Source organism: Dama dama, chromosome 1 (genome assembly GCF_033118175.1).
Source record: "Dama dama isolate Ldn47 chromosome 1, ASM3311817v1, whole genome shotgun sequence".
Classification (NCBI taxonomy): domain Eukaryota; kingdom Metazoa; phylum Chordata; class Mammalia; order Artiodactyla; family Cervidae; genus Dama; species Dama dama.
The window spans coordinates 3,897,472-3,911,018 of record NC_083681.1 but is presented as its reverse complement, the minus strand read 5'-3'; positions in this window follow the sequence as shown (position 1 = coordinate 3,911,018).

Here is a 13,547-nt window from a genome sequence, read left to right as displayed (position 1 = left end):
TCCCAGGTAGCACTAGTGGTAAAGAACCTGCCTGCCTGTTGGAGGAGACATGAGATGCAGGTTCAATCCCTGGGTTGGGCAGAGTCCCTGGAGAGGGGCATGGCAACCCACTGCAGTGTTCTTGCCTGGAGAATCCCATGGGCAGTGGAGCCTGGCAGGTTACGGTCCATAGGGTCACAAAGAGGAGGACACGACTGAAGCAACTTAGCAGTAGCAACAGTCCTTAATCAAATTAAAAGGGATATGAGGAGAACTAATAGTTATTTTATGGGGGAAAGTATGCCACCAGAGTATGTGAATTTGGGGTTGGCAAAAGTCTTTGCACATAAATTAGTGTCTTTTGTCTGTCTTAGAGCATCTATGTTAGAATACCTGTCTTCCATTATAAGTGCTTCACATGTATCAAGCAATCCTCATAACTTTGCCGGGTAAGTCCTAGTATCCCCTTTTTACTGATGGGTATAATAAGGTACTGAAATGTTAAAGCAGTTTACTAGTAAAGTAGATGGAATTATATAGTGGACTCCACATTTGAACCAGGTAGCTTAGATCCAGAATCTGAATTGAACTATACTGAAATTTCAGTGACAGGCTGTAAAGAATGGAAGAGATCCTGGGGCAAGGATGATAGAGCCTGGGAGCCTTAACTTGTAGCTTTTGCTGACTTCATTAAATAATGCCAGGACACCAACACCTAGGTTTATCACTGTCTTGCCATATTTGCCTCAAATTCATTATCCCAAAGATAGTACCTAATAGCTCCCACCCCTGAAACCAAGCAGGACTATGTGGGGCTCCTGGACATGGAAGCCTTTCCATGTTTCCCATTTCTTGTTTGTACAGTATAGACTTCAGCCTCTGTGACCTCTGAGTTCCAAAGAACAGGTTCAAACAGTTGCTAATCAAGGAATGGAGGGAATGCAGAGACAGGAACAACTGAGCAGTAGTGTGCAGGGTCGTGATTCTACCTCAAGGGATACCCGTAACAATATCTGAGCTCTTCCACGGAACTAAAACCCCCAACAAGTGGGAGATGTTTACTACTTGCACATTCTTTATTCCAGAGAAGGTCACAATTTGAGAACCACAAAAGCTCATCAGAAGACGCCTGAGGCCAGATTAAAGCAATGCAGGCCATAAACATAACTCTGATCCTCATCAGCAATCCTACCCTTGAACCATTGTTATAAAACTCTTCACCAAATCCTCCCTGACTTGGGGCACACAGTTTTGAGGGCATTAGCCCACTGTGTTCCCTTTACCCAGCAAGGCAATAAAGCTCTTCTTTTCTACTTCACCCAAAACTTTGTGTTTGAGATTCAATTTGGCACTGATGCACAGAGGCTGAGTTTTGGCATCACCCCCAGTCCTATTGCATTTTCCCTCTCCAGAGATAACTTGTATCACTTGTTTTATGGACTTAACTACTTGTGTATGCATCCATAGTCTATGGGTAATGTTATTACTTACAGCCTATCTTTTCCTATTAGAATTGAAACATCAGGATTGGATGTCTTCAAAGTGGCAACAGTATGAGAATAATCAGCTCAACTGAATTATACATACCCTTGAAGCATCCCAGATGGTGCTAGTGGTAAAGAACCTGCCTGCCAACAGAGGAAACAAGAGATGAGGATTCAATTCCTGGGTCAGGAAGACCCGTTGGAGGAGGGCTTGGCAACCCCCGACCCCCCCTACCCCACCCCCTCGCCAAGTATTCTTGCCTGGAGAATTCCATGGACAGAGGAGCCTGGGGGCTACAGTTCATAGAGTGGCAGAGTCAGGCATGACTGAAGTGACTTAGCATGCACATATATACCCTTAAAGGTAGGTGGTCACAATTAGAAGTTATAATAGGACACCTGGAGGCATTCATTTTTATGTAAATATTTGGAAAGAATCTTTTTATGATGGAAGCAATACAGATAATAGTAAAGTAGACTAAACTTGCCCAACTTTTAAAACAAAAAGGAGAGCAGAGGAACTTCCTTCCCTAGAAATATGCAGTCACAGTTCCTTCAGGATCATTTTTCAATGGAAAAATTAAATAGGTGCCAACATGAGGAGGACAAAAAGTGAAATTTGTTGAATACTTAATCAGAAGTAGAGCCTGATGCTTGGCATAATGCCTACCTTTGCAAGTCACCTTCAGGAAAGCACCTATGTTACGCATGGACATCACCAGATGGTCAACACCGAAATCAGATTGATTATATCGTTTGCAGACAGAGATGGAGAAGCTCTATACAGTTAGCAAAAAAAAGACCAGGAGCAGACTGTGGCTCAGATCATGAACTCCTTATTGCCAAATTCAGACTTAAATTGAAGAAAGTGGAGAAAACCACTAGACCATTCAGGTATGACCTCAATTAAATCCCTTATGAGTATACAGTGGGAGTGAGAAATAAATTTAAGGGACTAGATCTGATACAGTGCCTGATGAACTATGCACAGAGGTTCATGACATACTACAGGAGACAGGGGTCAAGACCATCCCCAAGAAAAACAAGTGCAAAAGAGCAAAATGGCTGTCTGAGGAGGCCTTACAAATAGCTGTGAAAAGAGAAGCGAAAAGCAAAGGAGAAAAGGAAAGATAAACTCATTTGAATGCAGAGTTCCAAAGAATAAGAAGGAGAGATAAGAAAGCCTTCCTCAGCGATCAATGCAAAGAAATAGAGGAAAACAATAGAATGGGAAAGACTAGAGATCTCCTCAAGAAAATTAGAGATACCAAGGGAGCATTTCATGCAAATATGGGCTCAATAAACGACAGAAATGGTATGGACCTAATAGAAGCAGAAGATACTAAGAAGAGGTGGCAAGAATACACAGAAGAACTATACAAAAAAGATCTTCACAACCCAGATGATCACAAAGGTGTGATCACTCACTCACCTAGAGCCAGACATCCTGGAATGTGAAGTAAGATGGGCCTTAGGAAGCATCACTACAAACAAAGCTAGTGGAGGCAAGAGGAATTCCAGTTGAGCTATTTCAAATCCTGAAAGATGATGCTATGAAAGTGCTGCACTCAATATGTCAGCAAATTTGGAAAACTCAGCAGTGGCCACAGGACTGGAAAAGGTCAGTTTTCATTCCAATCCCAAACAAAGGTAATGCCAAAGAATGCTCAAACTACCACACAATTGCATTCATCTCACACGCTAGTAAAGTAATGCTTAAAATTCTCTAAGCCAGCAATATGTGAACCATGAACTGCCAGATATTCAAGCTGGTTTTAGAAAAGACAGAGGAACCAGAAATCAAATTGCCAACACCCGCTGGATCATCAAAAAAAGTTCCAGGAAAACATCTATTTTTGCTTTACTGACTATGCCAAAACCTTTTGGTTTTGGATGGATCGCAATAAATTGTGGAAAATTCTGAAAGAGATGGGAATACCAGACCACCTGACCTGCCTCTTGAGAAACCTGTATGCAGGTCAGGAAGCAACAGTTAGAACTGGATATGGAACAACAGACTGGCTCCAAATAGAAAAAGGAGTATGTCAAGGCTGTATATTCTCACCCTGCTTATTATTTAACTTATATGCAGAGTACATCATGAGAAACACTGGGCTGGAGGAAGCACAAGCTGGAATCCATATTGCGGGAGAAATACCAATAACCTCAGGTATGCAGATGACACCACCCTTATGGCAGAAAGTGAAGAACTAAGAGCCTCTTGATGAAAGAAGAGTGAAAAAGTTGGCTTAAAGCTCAACATTCAGAAAAGTAAGATCATGGCATCTGGTCCCATCACTTCATGGAAAATAGATGGGGAGACAGTGGCTGACTTTATTTTTCCAGGCCCCAAAATCACTGCGGATGGTGATTGCAACCATGAAATTAAAAGACGCTTGCTCTTTGGAAGGAAAGTTATGACCAACCTAGATAGCATATTAAAAAGCAGAGACATTACTTGGTCAACAAAGGTCCATCTAGTCAAGGCTACGGTTTTTCCAATAGTCGTGTATGGATGTGAGAGTTGGACTATAAAGAAAGCTGAGTGCAGAAGAATTGATGCTTTTGAACTGTAGTGTTGGAGAAGACTCTTGAGAGTCCCTTGGATTGCAAGGAGATCCAACCAGTCCATCCTAAAGGATATTTCCTGGGTGTTCATTGGAGGGGCTGATGTTGAAGCTGAAACTCCAATACTTTGGCCACCTGATGTGGAGAGCTGACTCATTTGGAAAGACCCTGATGCTGGGAAAGATTGAGGGCAGGAGGAGAAGGGGACAACAGAGGATGAAATGGTTGGATGGCAGCACCAACACAATGGACCTGGATTTGGAAATGGACTCCGGGAGTTGGTGATGGACAGGGAGGCCTGGTGTGCTGCTGTTCATGGGGTTGCAAAGAGTCGGACACAACTGAGCGACTGAACTGAACTGAGCTGATGTGCTAGATATAAAGCCACTCTTCTACTGGCCTGGAGCTCAAGTAGTAGGTTAGTGGAAGCCCAGAGTTTTGGTGGTCCCTTCACTTAATGGCAAATAGATGGGGAAAGAATGGAAAAAGTGTCAGACTTTATTTTCTTGGGCTCCAAAATCACTGCAGATGGTGACTTCGGCCATGAAATTAAAAGTTATGTGCTCCTTGGAAGAAAACCTGTGACCCATGAAATTAAAAGTCGCTTGCTCCTTGGAAGAAAACCTCTGACCAACCTAGACAGCATATTGAAAAGCAGAGACATTACTTTGCCAACAAAGGTCCATCTAGTCAAAGCTATGGTTTCTCCAGTAGTCATGTATGGATGTGAGAGTTGGACCATAAAGAAAGCTGAGTGCAAAGAATCAATGCTTTTGAACTGTGGTGTTGGAGAAAACTTGAGGGTCCCTTGGACTGCAAGGAGATCCAACCAGTCCATTTGAAAGGAAATCAGTCCTGAGTATTCATTGGAAGGACTGATGCTGAAGCAGAAACTCCAATACTTTGGTCATCTGATGTGAAGAACTGACTCATTCTGAAAAGACCCTGATGCTGGGAAAGATTGAAGGCAGGAGGAGAAGAGGGTGACAGAGCATGAGGTGGTTGGATGGATATGAGTTTGAGTAAGCTCTGGGAGTTGGTGTTGGACAGGGAAGCCTGGCATGCTGCAGTTCATGGGGTCACAGAGTCAGACACAACTGAGCAACTGAACTGAACAGTGTGCTGTCTTATCTGTTTGTACTTAGCACCCTTTCTGTGCTCTTCCCAGCACTGCCTTAATAAGGAAGCCTGATAACCTGGCCATCTAAATCTACTCCACCCTTCACCCTGCTCAGTACCCAAGAAGTTGACTTCTATGCACTATATTAACCAGAATTCCTTTTCCTTGGTAGAGTGTTGCAAATGGGTGAAGCCATTAGGAGAAGACTGGGTGGGAACGGAAAGAGGTCAAGGAGTTTATTCTTTTGCCTCCTCTCACACAGTGATTTGGAAATGGCTGTATTTCTCCACATTACAGTTCCTGATGTAGCCCAGAAGTAGATCTCACAGGTTCGGCAACCGGTTTTCCTTACGTTTTCTCCTTATGAGTAGAAACATGGTGCTTTTGCTTAACCCAGGCTGCTTCACCAACTCTTGTAGTGTCCTTTATCCTTGCCTGCACTCTGTTCACTCCGTTCCTGTTTCCTGATGAAATCCTGTATAGTATAGTCATTTGTACCACAAGTAGCTCTAGGAAGTAGAGCCTCAGTGTAGGGGAAATGATGTTTGTGGCAAGAGGTGATTTCACCTTTGTTCACATTGTCCCTAATGGTGTTGTGGAGTGTTGGAGAACAATGGGTTAAGAAGATCAAGTGGCTGTGGCGTTTGGTCACTGTTGTCACGGTGGGGATGACAGAGGTTGTGAGGGCTAGTCATTTGGGATTTTTATTTTTTGACTATGCCACATGGCATGTGAGATATTAGTTCCTTGACCAGGGATCAAACCTGTACCGTCTGCAGTGGAAGCACAGTCTAAACCACTGGAGCACCAAGGAAGTCCTGGGCTAGTCTTTTTGAATGTCCAGGAGATAGGCACAGGAAAAAGGATAACTTGAAAGCAAGTGTGAAACTTCAGAAAACAACTGTGGCAGCTTTAGGGGAATATCTTGTCCTTTGTAGTTGACAGAAGGAATCCTTCCTCTTTGAGGGAAACAGTCTTACTCCCAAGAAAATAAAGCTTTCAGTGACTTCACCTAAGAAAATTCTCTCAGAGGATATCAGAGTCTACACCTGCCATCCACCTTTACACTCTGGAAAACAATAAGTTAAAATGCCAGCATATGCCAAATGAGTACAAGGTTGAGCTTAAGAGAAAGCACCTGTACAGGATATTGCCACTTTGCATCAGTAGGAGTCTGAGAAACAAGTGTGGAAGTGGATTCTAGGTATCACACCAAAAGTGTGACATAGGATAGGCCAGGATTATTGATACTGGTATACTCACACGGGAAATGTGATTTAATGTATTGGCTTGGAAACCTGGGAATGATAGCAGTATTGACACAATAGCTGCCTACAGTCAGCTCGGTGGAAATGTCATAACGTTTGGAAGGGTCCAGAGTCTTAGGGAGATGGGAATGTGGACTTGCTCATTACCAAAAACTTGGTTGCTTACAAGAAGAGAAATGTATTCTCTCACACTTCTGGAGGCCAGAAGTCTAAAATCTGGGCTGAGATTCAGGTATCAGTGGGGCTATACTCTCTCCGGAGGCTCTCAGGCTCCAGGGAAGATCAGTTCCTGGCCTCTCAGCTTCTGGTGGCTGCCAACATCCCTCAGCTGCTGTTCACATCGCTCAGTTCTTTGTCTTCAAGGACACATTGCCTCTTCTTTAGCGTGTGTCAAATCTCCCTCTGCCTCTCTCTTACAAGGATGGTTGTGATTGAATTTATGGCCCACTCAAATAATCTAGGACTCAAATTTCTTAAACTAAGTCATATTTATGAGTTTTTTTGCCATATAAATTACATTCACAAGTTCCAGGGATTAGAGATTGATGTCTTTGGGGGCAATTATTCAATCTACTATTATATAGTAAATGGTTTAATTATCATACATCTATACCATGGGATGCTAACTCAGCAATAAAAAAGAATGAACAATTGATACACATTACAATCTGGGTGAATGGCCAGAAAATTGCACTGAGTGAAAAAAAGTCAGTTATGAAAGTATACATAGTGTATATATTTACATACATACACACACACACACACACACACACACACACACACATATATATACACACACACAGACACACACATATACACAAAGGATTTATATAACACCCTTTAAATGACAAAATTATAGAAACAGAGCAGATTACTGACTGCCAGGTTATAAAGAGGTGGTGGGGGCAGGAAGGAGGAAGGTATGGCTGCAGTAAGACACAAGGGATTCTTGTTGAGATGTTAATGTTATATATCTTGGTTGTATCAATATCAAAATTCTGATTGTAATATTGTTCTATAGTTTTGCACACAGAGTAAACAGGATATCTCTAGTATTTTACAGCTACATGTGACTTTCCAATTATGTCAAAATAAAGTGCATAATTTAAAAATATCCTACTCAACAACTAAAAAACAACCCAATCAAAACTTGGGAAGAAAACCTAAACAGACATTTCTCCAAAGAAGACATCTAGATTGCCAATAGGCCATAAAAAGATGCTCAATATAGCTAATTATTAGAGAAATGCAAATCAAAAGTACAATACATCACTTCACATGAAGTGAGAATGGCCATCATTAAAAAGTTCACAAATAACAGGAGAAACAAAATGGCAGAGGAGTAGGTGACATGGAGAACATCTCTCCACTGATGCGTCAGGAATACACCTTCAGACACAGAAGCTCTTGCAGGATACCAGCTGAGAGCAGGTGGGAAACTTTGACCACTGGAAAGGAATATATAGATCCATGCAAAATCTGGCAAGACAAATGAAGGAGGAGAAAAACCAGAGAGTGAGCAGGACTGGTCCTACACCTGGTGGGTGGGGGTACTGGAACTGCAATTGTTTGGGACAGATGAGAAGAATTTGAGACCGTTAGAGAGTGCAGCAGTGATCTGCAACAGGCTGAAGGGAATGCAAACCATACCCATAATCCTTGCCACAGCTATACATACACTGGGCAGGGATGCAAGTCCCCTGAAATGCGCGTCAGCTAGGAGCTGAAGCCTAGGAATTGGAGAGCAACCCCAGGACAAAGTCTGCTGTTGACTGTAGGGAGACAGCCCATGGGGATATAAGTGGGGAGATCGCAATGAGAAATGCCTTTGGGCGATACTGCTGAGTTACACACAGAGGGTGGGGCCATCACCATCACCTCTCTGCCCCATGCCAACAACAGCGGCTGACCAATAGAGAAAGACCTCAGACAGGTCAAGAAATGGAGACACACCAAGAAATGGAGAAGAACCCCAGCCGAGGGGGAAGGGGGGTTAAGTGCCTAATGAAAGACCCCAGCCAGGGGGGCCCTTTAAGTGCCTGACATGTCAAGCAATAGAGAAGGACCAGCCAAGGAGGTCCTTTGAATGCCAGCTTTCAGTTCAGTTCAGTCCCTCAGTCGTGTCCGACTCTTTGCAACCCCATGAACCACAGCAAGCCAGGCCTCCCTGTCCATCACCAACTCCCAGAGTTCACCCAAACTCACAGCATTAAGTCAGTGATGCCATCCAGCCATCTCATCCTCTGTTGTCCCCTTCTCCTGCCTTCAATCTTTCCCAGCATCAGGGTCTTTCCAAATGAGTCAGCTCTTCGCATCAGCTGGCCAAAGGATTGGAGTTTCAGCTTCAGCATCAGTCCTTCAAATGAACACCCAGCACTGATCTCCTTCAGGATGGACTGGTTGGATCTCTGTGCAGTCCAAGGGACTCTCAAGAGTCTTCTACAACACCACAGTTCAAAAGCATCAATTCTTCTCTGCTCAGCTTTCTTTATAGTCCAACTCTCACATTCATACATGACCACTGGAAAAACCATAGCCTCGACTAGATGGACCTTTGTTGACAAAGTAATGTCTCTGCTTTTTAATATGATCTCTTGGTTGCTCATAATTTCCTTCCAAGGAGCAAGTGTCTTTTAATTTCATGGCTGGAATCACCATTTGCAGTGATTTTGGAGACCAGAAAAGTAAAGTCTGCCACTGTTTCCACTGTTTCCCCATCTATTTTCCATGAAGTGATGGGACCAGATGCCATGATCTTAGTTTTCTGAATGTTGAGCTTTAAGCCAACTTTTTCACTCTCCTTTTTCACTTTCATCAAGAGGCTTTTTAGTTCCTCTTCACTTTCTGCCATAAGGGTGGTGTCATCTGCATATCTGCGGTTATTGATATTTCTCCTGGCAATCTGGACTCCAGCTTGTGCTTCCTCCAGCCCAGTGTTTCTCATGATGTACTCTGCATATAAATTAAATAAGCAGGGTGAGAATATACAGCCTTGACATACTCCTTTTTCTATTTGGAGCCAGTCTGTTGTTCCATATCCAGTTCTAACTGTTGCTTCCTGACCTGCATACAGGTTTCTCAAGAGGCAGGTCAGGTGGTCTGGTATTCCCATCTCTTTCAGAAGTTTCCACAATTTATTGTGATCCACACAGTCAAAGGCTTTGGCATAGTCAATAAAGCAGAAATAGATATTTTCCTGGAACTCTCTTGCTTTTTCGATGATCCAGCAGATGTTGGCAATTTGATCTCTGGTTTTTCTGCCTTTTCTAAAACCAGCTTGAACATCTGGAAGTTCATGGTTCACGCATTGCTGAAGCCTGCTTGGAGAATTTTAAGCATTACTTTACTAGCATGTGAGATGAATGCAATTGTGTGGTAGTTTGGGCATTCTTTGGCATTACCTTTGTTTGGGATTGGAATGAAAACTGACCTTTTCCAGTCCTGTGGCCACTGCTGAGTTTTCCAAATTTGCTGGGATATTGAGTGCAGCACTTTCATAGCATCATCTTTCAGGATGTGAAATAGCTCACCTGGAATTCCATCACCTCTACCAGCTTTGTTTGTAGTGATGCTTCCTAGGGCCTACTTGACTTCACATTCCAGGATGTCTGGCTCTAGGTGAGTGATCACATCATTGTGATTATCTGGGTCGTGAAGATCTTTTTTGTATAGTTCTTCTGTGTATTCTTGTCAACTCTTCTTAATATCTTCTGCTTCTATTAGGTCCATACCATTTCTGTCGTTTATTGAGCCCATCTTTACATGAAATGTTCCCTTGGTATCTCTAATTTTCTTGAAGAGATCTCTAGTCTTTCCCATTCTATTGTTTTCCTCTATTTCTTTGCGTTGATTGATAAAGAAGGCTTTCTTATCTCTCCTTGCTATTCTTTGAAACTCTGCATTCAAATGGGAATATCTTTCCTTTTCTCCTTTGCTTTTCACTTCTCTTCTTTTCACAGCTATTTGTAAGGCCTCCTCAGACAGCCATTTTGCTTTTTTGCATTTCATTTCCATGGGGATGGTCTTGATCCCTGTCTCCTGTACAATGTCACGAACCTCTGTGCATAGTTCATCAGGCACTGTATCAGATCTAGTCCCTTAAATCTATTTCTCACTTCCACTGTGTAGTCATAAGGGACTTGATTTAGGTCATACCTAAATGGTCTAGTGGTTTTCTCCACTTTCTTTAAGTCTGAATTTGACAATAAGGAGTTCATGATCTGAGCCACAGTCTGCTCCAGGTCTTGTTTTTGCTGACTGTATAGATCTTCTCCATCTTTGGCTGCAAAGAATATAATCAATCTGATTTCGGTGTTGACCATCTGGTGATGCCCATGTGTAGAGTCTTCTCTTGTGTTGTTGGAAGAGGGTGTTTGCTATGACCAGTGCCTTCTCTTGGCAAAACTCGATTAGCCTTTGCCCTGCTTCATTCTGTACTCCAAGGCCAAATTTGCCTGTTACTCCAGGTGTTTCTTGAGTTCCTACTTCGATGCTCACTCTTGCCATCTCCTGTTTGACCACTTCCAATTTGCCTTGATTTCATGGACCTAACATTCCAGGTTCCTATGCAATATTGCTCTTTGTAGCATCGGATCTTGCTTCTATCAACAGTCACATACACAACAGGGTGTGTTTTTGCTTTGGGTCCATATCTTCATTCTTTCTGGAGTTATTTATTATTTAGGCAATGGCAAACCACTTTAGTATTCTTGCCTTGAGAACCCCATGAACAGAATGAACAGTATGCCAGTTGTCAGAGGCTAGAAAAACACTCTTAATAGTACCATAGTTCTGCAGCTGAGGCAGCTGTGATCCAGCACACTTGGTTCAAACCTTGAGCCAACCAATGTATTTTTCTTAGGGAAATGTTTATCTTAAGCTATGTTAATGAGCTATGTATTTACTCTAGACTCTGTCTTCAAGTTGGTTCTGCCTAAGACTCAGAACCAACTTTACAAACCAGTATGTTTTACTCATACAAACGTTCTCTTAAGCTATGTTAATAAGACCGTATCTGCTTGGAAACCTGCCTTTCTTTAAGATTCATGTCAATCATTTTATGGCCTGGGACCACTCACCTTGTGCCAATGTTATCTCAAAATGCATGTTGTGGGTGAGGGGCCTGGTGCCATTCTCTGAGTTTTGAGACATTTCCTTTCTCCAATTAGCAGCCTGCTAGTAGCTATATAACATCTGGCTAAAGACTAGCAGGGCAGCACTCCTTCTGCCAGCTTCTGATGTATATGTCAGAAGATTTCCCTATTTCTTTTATACTTTATAAAACTTTATTACACAAAAGCTCTGAGGGATCAAGCCTCATCACTAGCCCTGGATTGAATTATTCTACTCCAGAGGCCAAGAATCCCAGCATCTTTCATAGCTCAACAACAACTTTTCAAGATAAAAACACAATTGAAATGCAGAGGCAATGGGGCTAAGGAGGAGGAGAAAATACCTTCCCACCAATTGTATAAGCTGCAGATTAAATCCACAAACTTGACTAGGCAGACTCTGTGTCTATGGAGTATATGAAAGAACAATGAGAGTTCCTACAAAAGGAAATGCACTAATTCTGGCAACTGTGGACACTGGGGGCAAGAACACCCAACAGTAGGACAAGATTAGAGTCTGAGCTGTTCCCACAGTAGGTCCAGAGACCACGCCAGTATTGGAGGGAACCCTAAGGAGGCGCAGGTGGTCTGTGACAGTGAGGGAAAGGATGCTGATAGCTGAGATCTGAGGAAAATATTTATCATTCTTTTATTTTGATTTGTTCTATTATTGGTTCTGGATTCCTTTTCTTTTCCCCCTGTTGCTGTGGTTGTTGATTTTATTATTCCTATTAACTCTATTTAGTCTTTTGAGAACTTCTTTTTAATCACACTTTTTATTTCCTTCATATGCTTGTGAGAGAGCTGATTCTTAGGTAGGTTGATAACAAGACCAGGGCCCTCAAGGAGAAAGGGGTCCAGGGTTCTCAAGGAGGAAAAAGGACAAACATTTTTTCTACATTACTTTGTCTTAGTCACATAAGATGTTTATTCTTAAACTCTGAGTTGTTGTGACAACAATTTTTAAGACTAACTTTCCTTAAGCTCAGAGCTAATGATTACACAACAAAACAACTCATCTTGCCTAAGGAATTGTTTTTCCTTAAGCTCTGTACTAATGATTATATAAGAACAATGTATCTTGAGGATATGTTTCTCCTTCTTAACAAGAACCTTCTGACTAATCTTAGATGATCTTGCTATCTTAAGATGTATGTATGTTGTGGGTCTGGTAAGACATTTCTATAGCTAGTTCTAATCTTGTTAATTTAAGATGTATGTTGTGGGAGTTCAGTTCAGTTCAGTAGTCAATCAGTGGTGACTCTTTGCAACACCATGGACTACACCATGCCTGGTTTCCCTGTCCATCACCAACTCCTGGAGCTTGTTCAAACTCATGTCCATCGAGTCCGTGATGCCATCCAACCATCTCATCCTCTGTCATCTCTTTCTCTTCTTGCCTTCAATCTTTCCCAGCATCAGGGTCTTTTTCAGTAAGTCAATTCTTCACATCAGGTGGCCAAAGTATTGAAGTTTCAGCTTCAGCATCAGTCCTTCCAGTGAATATTCAGGACTGATTTCCTTTAGAATGGACTGGTTGGATCTCCGTGCAGTCCAGAGGACTCTCAAGAGTCTTCTCCAAAAACACAGTTCCAAAGCATCAATTCTTTGGTACTCAGCCTTCTTTATCATCCAACTCTCACATCCATACATGACTGCTGGAAAAGTCATAGCTTTGACTAGACAGAACTTTGTTGGCAAAGTAATGTCTCTGCTTTTTAATATACTGTCTAGGTTCATCACAGCTTTTCTTCCAAGGAGCAAGTGTTTTTTTAATCTCATGGCTGCAGTCATCATCTGCAGTGATTTTGGAGTGCAAAAAAATAAAGTCTCTCACTGGTTTCCATTGTTTCTCCATCTATTTTCCATGAAGTGATGGGACCAGATGCCATGATCTTAGTTTTCTGTCTGTTGAGTTTTAAGCCAACTTTTTCACCCTCCTCTTTTGCTTTCATCAAGAGGCTCTTTAGTTCCTCTTCACTTTCTGCCATAAGGGTGGTGTCATCTGTGTACTGAC